A 12,302-nucleotide genomic window follows, 5' to 3' on the forward strand; every position below is an offset into this window, starting at 1 on the left:
TCAGAATTTTCATTGAAATGCAAATCAAGTTGAATTACACATGCAACATTATTCAGAGGGGTAAGTACTTTCTTAGCTAGGGAAAGTAGTTTCTATAACTAACTGTTTAGCTACTTAGGGGTGAAGTAAGCAGTGTAGGCTCTACTGTCCACTGCTGGTCTGGACAGACAAAAGCTAACAATATTATTTTCCATTATTCAGTAATGACTTGACCAAAACAAAATTCAAGTGAATTTTAATAAAAGTGTTCCATTCCAGTGTTCTCACCACTGATAATGTGATTTGGACTTGAGACTGTATTTTGCTAGTGTTCTGTTTTCTTTCATTTTGGACACCTCATACATTGAGTTACAGAACACCCTAACTTGTCATACTATATTTACATATTTGGTATTGTTGGATTCAGTACAACCCCACCTTTCCCATAAGCCAGGGGTCTCAAACTCAAATGAGCTGGGGGCCAATTCTGCCAACGTCATCTCATTGGAGGGCCGGCTATTTTTGAAAATGCAATGTTCTTTTTTTCAAATACCACACAAAACTGCAAACAGAAAGTAGTGTTTTTATCTAGTTTTAGACACTAGCAACCTTAGCTTCTAAATAAAATAATAAAATAAATATTAATACAAATTATAAAACAAATAAAAAAGCATAAAAACAGGTATGTGTGTGTTTCACACCAAATAAAAATATTTTCCTCTCATAACTTTTTTAAACCTGGCAAACTATAGGCGTCAGGGTTAAGAAAGCAACACCATTGGATTTTTATATCAAAATTTCAAAAGGCCATGGCTTGAAAGTGGTGAGAGATAAAGTCCTACTGTAAATGTAAAAATCTTTGAGTAAAACAAAAGTTTATGAAGGGGGTAAATTTACCCATCTAATTTGCCACTGGATGGCAAGCACCTCAAATTATGCACCTTTCAGTAAATACTGGATGAACATATTTGAGCAGAATTACTTTCCTTTTTTCATATTACCCACATTACATTAATACACAGGATTAGATGTTAAAATCCCTTGTGCCAAAATCCAAGGTAAAAACACATTCAGAAGCCCCTGCTCAAGTTTAACTTTAAAAAGCACACTACCCACAAATCCGCCAACAAATGGTCACAAGCACAATGCAAATGGCCTATCCAACAGCAGTAGCCTATATAGTATGCGGCATGTCATTGGGGTTATCAAATGGGCACCCTCATTCACCGATGTTTCGTTAAGTTAGGCCCACGACACCTCATGAAGGCTTAACAGTGAAACCAGCGTCCTGGAGACACTCCCCTCCATGCTGCCACCATATTACCACATTGAAATATTCAATACCCAAAATACTCTTAACCAGCCCAGGCATGGTCTAAGTTGGCTAGGTCGGTCCGTCCCGTTGATGCGGACTGAACCATAAACCATAAAGAACCTTAGCCAAGTACCATCACCCTAGGCACAGCCCATCACAAACACAAAACAAATTAGCCAGTTAGCTTAGCCCATTATCTTAGGCCCCATCCCAAACACAAAACAAATTAGCCAGCAGTTAGCAGTTAGCTTACGCCCCATGCTGCCCCATATTACCACAACAAGCATCCAAATACCCTTAACCTAACCTAGGCATGGTCTAAGTTGGCTAGGTCGGTCCGTCCTGTTGATGTGGACTGAACCATAAACCATAAAGAACCTTAGCCAAGTACCATCAACCTAGGCACAGTCTATCACAAACACAAAACAAATGAGCCAGTTAGCTTACCTTAGCTTGCGCCCCAGGAAGGGTAACTTCTCCTTATCCACCACCAAAACAAATGAGCCAGTTAGCTTACCTTAGCTTGCGCCCCAGGAAGGGTAACTTCTCCTTACCCACGACCAAAACAAATGAGCCAGTTAGCTTACCTTAGCTTGCGCCCCAGGAAGGGTAACTTCTCCTTACCCACAACCATTCGCTTGCCCGTTCTGCTGCTAAAGACATGTTACTAACCACCTGCCTTAGACTTCGACCACAAATGCCCAATTCAGACAGCAAGCCAATAGCAGATCTGGCCACAAACCCACGTGCACCGATTTCAATAGGCCTTAATCGTGCACTCCAACCTCGCTTAGCTGCCTCCTCTGCTATTTCAGTATATTTAGCTCTCTTCAGCTCATTGGCCACTTCCACTCTGTCTTCCCAAGGAACAGTGAGTTCAATGAAGTAAACTATCTTCTCTGAATCCGACCATAGAATTACGTCAGGACGTAGCTTAGTACTCACTATATGTGGAGGTACCGCCATCTGCTGGCCAAGATCAACCTTCATTTCCCAGCCCGCCCCATTTTTCAACTGGCCGGTTTTACACCTGGCCTTCGCGGAACAAGGTTTATCCCCCTGACGTACAAAGTTAATTTGCCTTACCCCTTTACTAGCTGCTAATGAATTGACTTCTCTTCTTTTATCCTCTATTGCCGCTGCCACACATTTCAATACCTGTTATGACGCCACGTATACCGCCCCTGGGTGAGACTTACCTTGCATCCTGATAGGATATGGTGGAGACTGCCCACACACGAGCAAAGTATGCATTTATCATCCTCACCAAACCATTGACTTAAATTCTTGGGAGATGGGAGCACATCATATGTAGCACCTAACATAAATCTGATATTACCAGCTTCCATGCCCCATAGATCTTTCCATTTAATCCGTCTTTTTTCCTCCCCTTCCCAGTTCACCCACTGCCCTTGTTTTGCCTGCGACACTGCCTTAGTACATCTTACAGCCTCCTCCTGTCTATGCATTTCCTCCACTACCATTTTCCTCTTTTCTCCTGCAGAAGCCTTACTCCACAAGGGTTTACTTGCACCCACCCCTAGACCCCCCCGCCCGTGCTGCACATGGCCCATTATATCTCTATGCTTCAATGCTGATTGAGCTTGCTTAACTGCCTGCTCTGGGTTCCACTTCCTCCCTGCATTAACTGAGGGTGCAACTTTCCTCACCACTGGGTCCTTGGACTGAGTAAGAGTCAATTCCAATCTAGCCTTAGCACACTTAAATTCCTCTGTCAGACTAGATATTGGCAACTCTACAATACCCTTCCCATACAAGGCTACACTGCTTAAGCAGCGTGGGACTCCGAGCCATTTTCTGACAAAGGAGTTGATCATTTTTTCCAACCTCTCTACCTTTGACAGAGGAACTTCATAAACTGTCAATGGCCACATTAGCCGAGGCAACAAACCAAACTGCAAACACCACAGCTTGAGCTTACCTGGCAGCCCCGACTTGTCAATTTTTGCAATACCTTGCCTAGTGACCTGTCTCAAGTCTTCAACCTGTGATTTATCACTAAGGCTTGCATCATACCACCTTCCCAGACTCTTCACTGGTTTCTCCAGAACTGTGGGAATCACCTCCTTATTTATAGCAAACTTCTTATCTGTTACCTTCCCTTTAATAATTGAGAGACTCCTAGACTTACTTGGTTTCACCTTCATTCTGGCCCATTGCAGATTACTATTTAACTTACCCAGCAACCTGTTGGTGCATGGAACGGTTGTCGTCAAGGTTGTCATGTCGTCCATGAAAGCCCGAATCGGGGGGAGGCGTGGCCCTCCCTGCAACTTCTCCCCGCCCACTACCCATTTTGAGGCCCTAATAATGACCTCCATTGCCATTGTAAAAGCAAGTGGGGAGATGGTACATCCGGCCATGATTCCTATCTCAAGTTGTTGCCAACCTGTGGTGTAATCAGCTGTAGTAAAACATAATTGAATATCCAGAAAGTATGCTTTTACTAGGCTTTTAATGCTACCTGGGATTCTGAAATAATCAAAGGCCTCCCACAACACACTATGCGGCACAGACCCAAAAGCATTAGCCAAATCCAAGAACACAACGTGCAGGTCTCTCTTCTCACGCTTTGCTAATTGAATTTGGTGCCAAATCATGCTGGTATGCTCTAAGCACCCGGAGAAGCCAGGAATTCCAGCTTTTTGCACCGTGGTATCAATTAGTTTATTCCTTTCAAGGTAATTTGTCAGTCTCCGTGCCACCACACTAAAGAAAACCTTCCCTTCAACATTCAGTAGACTAATTGGCCTAAATTGATTAATCTCCACTGCGTCCTTTTCTTTGGGAATAAATATTCCCCCAGCCCTCCGCCAAGCCTTGGGAATACTCTGCTTTTTCCAAACTATCTTCATTAATTGCCATAAAAATCTTAAAACATCTGGTGCACTCTTATACAACCGGTAGGGCACTCCATTAGGTCCCGGGGCTGAAGAGGCCCTTGCACGTTTTATTACTTCTTGCACCTCTTTCCACCTTGGTGGACTATCGTCGCATTGGCTACTTAATTCACCAATAGGTGGGATATCAGCAGGAAGTACCATCTCCCTGAACCTCTCCCTATCTTTGTGCACTCCCTCTAAATACTCCTCAAGCTTCTGCTTAGGTTCCAAAAGACTACCACTCTTCTGCATTACGAATAAAGACTTAACAAACTTAAATGGGTCTTTATAGAATGCTAGTCGGGCTCGTGATTTCTTCTTCCTATTTTTCCTAATATTTTCAGCTCTTCTTACCACTACTAACCGCTCCCTCACATCTGCCTGTAGACAGTCAATACCTTCCTTCTCATCATCTGTAGCTTTTCTCCACTGCTTCTTAAGCTGCCTCCTCTCCTTGATAAGTTTATCTATCTCCTGCTGGCGCCTAGATTTAACTACCTCATGTTGCCGTTTTGTCCTTCTCTCAATAGTCCCAAATCTTTCCTTACCATAGCTATAAATAATGTCTCCCATTTTCTCTAATTTGCTTTCAGCCGTCCCCTTGAGCTGACCCAGGATACTGACCAAATCACTATTAACATCTTCCCACATTCTACATTCTGCTGAGCCTGGCCATCTAACCCCAGGCCTATGACCATTAATCTTCTCCCTCCTTGGCTGACTGGCCACTCTCTCTGCCTCAGTGCTAGAACCTACCTCAACAACAGGGGTACTGATGTCCTGCGAACTGTGGGTTTCTTCCTGTCGCTGGACTTCAACCGACTGACTTGATGCACTTCTTAAGAAATAGCTATCAATGCGGGGACCCTGTGTTCCCTCTACCAAGCACTTCTTTTTCCCTTGATGAAAAACACCTAAGATGTATACCAACCCCTAAGATGTATATGGTTTCTAAACCACAAGGCCTACAATAAAGTATTCTGTTCAAATCAGTTCCTATCGCGGGTAATCTGAGTAGGCTACCCAGAAGTTTGCATCATATTGCGGGTGACTTTGTAGTTTAGAGCCCTATTTCTACTAGCCCTGCTGTCTGTACCACGTCCATTACGGACACTATCATCACGATTACCTCTGCAACCTCCAAGCTATGTTGGGCAGAGGGTCGAAATAAGCATGGTATGCTTAGTGGACACCGTCGTACACGCAGACGCACCTCCATTCAATAGACGATCGACCATAATCTCCAAAAGGATCTTCTCCTTCAGATTTAGAATAGGTGAATAACATAGCCTACCTAAGACTTCATCACACGTAAACGTTTTTCAACATTTGGTGTAGGCCTATTTCTGCTTAATTTCTGCTTCAATTTATGCAGCACATATGACCTGCATCGCTTCCGCGTCATTACAAATGCACGTCTTTGTGTTTCTCGCGTGTAATACAAGTATTTCCTGAAAACTTTGCGCACTTTGGGTTTGAATGAAGCTCTGGATGTCTAGCACATAGTGGAGCAGAGTACAAATGAGATTTGTCACCGTACTTGGAACTATCGTCTATTTTAATCAGTATCGTTGTTTGCCGCAATTAAAAAGTCTCAAGGGCCGGATTACGTTATTATTTTGACATACGTCGCGGGCCGGAATTGGGCCGGATGTTTGAGACCCCTGCCATAAACCATCATATGTGTTGCTATGATAATCCCTGGTAAAGCAGCTACAAAGTAAATGCAAACATTCTGCATAGATATTCATTTTTTGCATGTCCGCTTATTTTAGGTGCATGTTTACATGTCTCTATTGATTCCATACATCCAGTCTTTTCTAGTAGGTAAAGCAACCTCCTGACTATAAACATGCCAAGTTTCAAAGCTCTCAGAGCTTGTGTGATTGATCTGCACTAGTTTATATGCCTTAACTCCCATACGGACAGGCTATATTTTAGTCCTTTTTTGGTTTTGGGGTGTATAACAATATCTGTTAATTTAACAATCTTAGCAGTAAAATATTTTTAGCTAAGAATCCATTTCATATATGGGAGACCTTAGAGATAAGGAAAAACATTGTTGCTGTAGTGGTTTCTTTTGTTGTCCTATTGACCACTATGGTGGCTGAGCTAGAATGTCTGACCCACTTGTCCAAAGGAGAATAATCCACGTCCACAGGTGTTTTGATATCCGAAAGTATAGGAGGGTTTATTACAAATAAATGAAAATGTAAAGTTCATAGGTTCGTAAAGTTAATCCAACTAAGGATTGCAAAAATTTGTAACTGATTCAATGGAGCAGTTTCTCCTCCAGCTTCTGCGGTCGAAGACTGTAGCTTCCTGCTCCGGCCAAGCCCTCCAGGTAGCATCTGGTGAAAGGCCCAGCCGCCACTAGAGGGAGATGACTCAGAGACAGTAACATAAATGATTTTGGCTCCTACACGTCCGGCCCCTAAATGTTTTAGGCTTAACATAAAACAATTACAATTTTTAATATTACAGGAGCCAACATACTGCTTATAAAGTATAAAGAAAAACATACATACATGGTCCTTAATGTGGCTCTTCTAGCAGCAGGCACACTTTAGTAATTGGACGCTCTAGGATGCCCGTCTTGGTTTTAAGTTTTACTGACCGGACCAATCCACTGGAATCAGGCTTTGTCTCCACGATTCTTGCCAGAGGCCATGACGATCTAGGGGAGGTAGGGTCAACAATCACCACGATGTCCCCAACGTTGATGTTTTGTCTCACTTTGGACCACTTCTGCCGTTCTTGCATTAGTGTCAAATATTCTTGTGTCCATCGTCTCCAGAATAGGTCCGCCAGATATTGTACCTGTTTCCACCGGCGCCTGGTGTACGAGTCAGCTTTGGAAAACTCCCCAGGAGGGAGTACAGGTTGAGAGTGAAGTAGGAGAATGTGGTTTGGGGTAAGGGGCTCCAAATCAAAAGGATCAGAAGATGTTGTGGTGATTGGGCGGTTGTTAAGGATGGCCTCAACCTCACAAAACAGTGTCTGAAGACCTTCATCAGTAAGTGTTTGTTCGTGTACCAGAGAGTTCAGGACCCATCTCACTGACCTGATCAGTCTCTCCCACACCCCACCGTGGTGAGATGCCCCTGGTGGATTGAAGGTCCAATGTATTCCTTTGCCAAGCATGGCACTTTGTATCTTATTGCTGTTCAAGCTGGACAAAGCCCTTTTCAACTCCTTTTCAGCACCGACTAGGTTGGTGCCATTGTTGGACCAGATGTGCTGCACCTGGCCTCGTCTACATACGAATCTCCTGATGGCGTGGATACAGGAGTCCGTGTCAAGGGAGTATGCCATCTCCAGGTGGACAGCTCTGCAAGACAAACACGTAAAGAGCACACCATATCTTTTTACCAAACTTCTACCTCTTCTGGTTTCTATTGGACCAAAATAGTCCATGCCCACGTTGGTGAATGGTGGAAGATCTGGCGGTGTTCTTTCATATGGCAAATTTGCCATCTTTTGTTCTCCTGTCCTGTTTTTCAAACGTCTGCAGAGCACACATTTTGAGATTACACTTCTTGCTGCACTATTTCCACTGACGATCCAGTACTTTTTCCGCAATTGGCTAAGGATGTAATTTCTGCCACAGTGGCCGTACCTTTCATGGATATGGTGAAGTAGTAGACTGGATATGTGAGACTGTTTTGGAAGGATGATGGGATACTTCATGGTCTCAGACATAGCCGCCCTTGATAACCGTCCTCCTACTCTGAGCAACCCGTCTTTCAGCACAGGATCCAGCCTGTAAATCTTGCTCTTTTTAGGAACACCACTAGGTGGTGTCATTCCTAACCTTTCATACTCAATAGGGAAAGCCTGCCTTTGAGTGAATGACAGAATTGCCCTCTCAGCCCTTTCAAGATCATTCAGGGAAGTGCACTGACCACCTAGCTTTACCTTGAAGGCCTGCAGGTCAGACATCACATTCTGATGACGAGAACGGGTGGTGATGTCAGTCAAAAGTTGTTTCCTTTTGGCAGCTAGAACTAACAGGCTGTCTCCAAGCTTTTGATACCAGGCAACAGCTTTCACCAACCTGGTCCAGTCTGAGAAGAAAGTGAGAAGTTTATGAGTAGGACTTGAATCATCTTGAATCACATTACACACAACAGGGCAACGTTTAACCTCTGGGTCGTCTTGTGACAGAGACACTTCTTCGGAACACTCTGCTGGCCAGGTGTGTTTTTGTTTCTCAAGAAATTCAGGGCCATAAATCCATCTTCGGTTGTCCAGGAACTTCTGCACACTCAGCCCCCTGGAGGCATCGTCTGCTGGATTATACTTGCTGTTGATGAACTTCCATTGATGAACATTGCTGTTCTCTCTTATGAAGGAAACTCTATTTGCAACAAAGGTATGAAATCTTGCACTGTCATTGGCTATGTACTTCAATACAGCCTGGCTGTCTATCCAAAATTGTGAACTTTGGAGGATGAGATGCAGTTCAGCCTTGAGCAGCTTGTCTACCTTAACAGACAACACCGCGGCTGCCAATTCCAGTCTTGGGATCGTCATTTGCTTTAAAGGGGCAACTCTTGCTTTTCCCATCATAAAACACACATGTACCACACCCCGGTCATTGGTCATCCTAAGATAACTTACTGCTCCATATCCAATCTCGCTGGCATCAGCAAAATGGTGCAGTTGGAAGGACTGTGGGTTTCCAAAGTCAATGGGTTTGATACAGCGTGAAATACTAAAACCTGCCAATTTTGGAAGATCCTGAATCCAATTAATCCACTGCTTAGACTGATCTCTGGGTATCGGCTCATCCCATCCATAGCCCTGCTTACAGAGCTGCTGTAGTAGTTGTTTGGCTGGGAGAGTGAGGGGTGCTAACATACCAAGTGGATCATACACGGAGCTTACCATTGACAGCATTCCTCTCCGTGTGTGTGGCTTTTCAGGAACTAGGATGTCAAACCTGAAGGTGTCATCCTCCACACTCCACTGAAGTCCAAGAGCGCGGTCAATTGGTAGCTGGTCTTTATCTAGGTCCAAGGATCTGATGTCTTTTCCTCTTTCCTCCTCCTTTATGGTTGATAGCACAGCTCTGTTGTTGCTCACCCATTTGGTAAGTTGGAATCCTCCTTTATTGCACACCTCCACCAAGTCTGCTGTCAGCTGCACTGCATCCTGTACAGTAGGCAAAGATGTTAAGCAGTCATCCACATAGAAATGATTAATTATGGTGTCGGTCACCTGAGGTCTGATGTGGGGATGATCTTCAGCCGTTCTTCGCAGGGCAAAACTGGCGCAGCTTGGTGAGGAAACGGCTCCAAACAAGTGTACCAACATACGATGGTCTGTTGGATCCTGTTCAATGTCCCCATCTGCCCACCACAGAAAGCGCAGAAAGTCTGACTTGGACACCCGAACTTGATGGAACATAGATATAATGTCTGCCATGAGAGCTATGGATTCACGTCTGAACCTGAGCAGGACTCCAACAAGTGAGTTGGTAAGATCAGGGCCTTGCAGAAGTTCTGAGTTCAGGGATACACCCTGGTATACTGCACCACAGTCAAACACCACCCTGAGTGTGTTCTTCTTAGGGTGGTATACTCCATGATGTGGAATATACCAGGTTCTTCCTTCGGCTCCTTCCATCTCTTGCTGCGGGACCACCTCTGCATATCCTTGAGCTATGACACCATTCAAAAAGGCTGCATACTCTGTGTGGAAAGATTCATTTCTTTTCAGCTTTCTTTTTAGGCTTTGGAGACGCTGCATGGCAATGTGGCGATTGTTAGGCATTTGCACATCATCTTTCCTGAAGGGTAAGTTAAGTGTATAGTGACCATCTGTAAGTGAGACTGACTTACTTGCCATTTTAAGGAACTTTTTGTCCTCGATTGAGAGATCACGCTTTTCTTCTGATGCCCTTTCATTAAAGTCGTGATTGTACTGACTAATCAACAACTTCTCTAGATTTGCAACAGAGATCCTGTTCACTGTGGTAGACTGACAGTCGTTGGAAGCAGTAGTCTTGCCACTTTTTAAGGGCCCATTGACTACCCATCCCACTAGAGTTTTCACTGCATATGGTCCCTCACCCTGACTGTTTATGATATCCCAGGGTTCTATGATCTTTGATGCATTGGTTCCTATCAGCAATTCAATGTTGCTGTCTATTTCTGGAATATTGACCTTGTGCAGGTAGGGCCATTTAGCGAGATCCTGCTTCCTAGGGATATTGTCTGCAGTGATCGGCATTTCTTTCTGTGTAAACACATCGGGTAGCTGTATGAAATTGTTTCCATCAAGACCAGCAACTTCTAAGCCCGAGACCACATATGTTGGTACTGACTTCTCTTGACTCATTGTTTGCAACAAGATGTTCGTTCTTCTGCCCTTCATATTCAGCTGAGACATGAGGCGCTCTGTACAAAAAGTAGCGGAGCTACCTGGGTCTATGAAAGCGTACACTGTGATGACCTTTTCACCTTTATTAGCTTTGACCTTCACGGGCAATACTGAAAGCACGTTACCGGCCCCAGTACCGGCCCCAATGTGCCCGCATGCTTTAGGGTGCGTATCTATAGTGTTTACTGCTTCTGTTGTATGACCTTTTTTTTGTTGCGTTGTTTTTTGTTCCATCTTGCCGATATGGAGGACACCGGGGTGCTGTTTGGAACACACTGAGCAGGTAAGTCTTTGTCTACAGTGCTTGCTGATGTGGCCTTGATGTAGACAGCCAAAGCAGATTCCTTTTTCTTTTAAAAAGTCAATTTTGTCTCTGTGTTTCTTTTTCCTAAATGCACTACAGCACTCTAATGTGTGATTGCTGTTGCATAGGGAGCAGGATGTGCATAAATCAACGTCTTTAGATTGTTGAGTGGGATGAGAGGCAGTAGTGGAGACACTGGTTGCAAAGCTGCTTCCACTAGACTTGAACTTAGCTTTAATGGGTAGCTTTTCTGTAGGTCTGGTGGGCCGCCTATCTTGAATGTCCCCATACACTGGGTCAGAAACCACCCTCACTTGCCTCTCAAGGAATGCAACAAGATTAGAGAATTGAGGTCTGCTATTCTGTCTCTCCTGAAATTCACAAACATAAGATCGCCATCTTTCTCTAAGTTTGTAGGGGAGTTTCATGATCAAGATTTTCATGTTTGAAGACAAGTTGATTTCATGTGAGTAACTCGGTTCTTCCATTGCATTACAGCAACTCCTCAAGAATATTGCGAAGACTTGTAATGCCTTCACATCTTCAGTTTTTATGACAGGCCATATTATATTGGTGAAAGGCCCAGCCGCCACTAGAGGGAGATGACTCAGAGACAGTAACATAAATGATTTTGGCTCCTACAGTTGCGTTTAGTTCTACCTCCGGTAGGGGTATCTTAAAAATGTGGGCTCATTGTCACTAGCCTATTAGCAAAATCTAACCCCAGTTAACGACCTCTGACTCACATTACGTGACGTGAATGACTAGGAATGATGATGTTTTCACAGGGAAAAAGGGTTTTCCGAAGCCCATGAACGCTAGGTTTCTCCACGGTTCCAGTATGTTTTTGTGATAGGCTATGGCCCCTTCAGTGAAGCTGTATTAGGATGCCATAAAGTAGGAGTTTTGTTCTAACATTAGCGAGCTGAATGTTGATAGTTTACTAGTCTGCTATTAGTGCAATTACTTTGCCAATGTCCTTGCAGTTGAGCAGCAGCATCAGAACAATGATACAAAAAAACTAAAAAAACTGATTAAAAGAGCTAGCTCCGTGAATAGAAGTACAATGGAGCCTCTAGACTTGGTTGCTACGAAGGATATTACAAGAACTGCTTAGAACTAGATGTACCGCATACCGGTACAAATTATTCAGTCCTGCACATTATCTTCGCAAAAATAAATCGCGCTTGTCAATTTGTCTCCATCTCCTACTCCATCCCCTACTCTTGGAACTGTTGTGTATGTAAATGAGTGTGTGCATGTGTGTGTTTTTGTTTTTGTGATTTTTGGTTACGCGTTTGTGTGTGTGTGTGAATGCATGCCAAGTTTCGTGGAATTCCGTTCATGGGGGCCCATACAATAAATTAATATATGTGTACATTTAGGGACTCTACACCAATCGATGACATTATGA

The sequence above is a fragment of the Alosa pseudoharengus genome, unplaced genomic scaffold (assembly GCF_046254945.1).
Source record: "Alosa pseudoharengus isolate Yale_2024_CS ecotype anadromous, Long Island Sound unplaced genomic scaffold, YU_APseudo_1.1 YU_APseudo_1.1_scf_5, whole genome shotgun sequence".
In the NCBI taxonomy this organism is placed as follows: Eukaryota; Metazoa; Chordata; class Actinopteri; order Clupeiformes; family Clupeidae; genus Alosa; species Alosa pseudoharengus.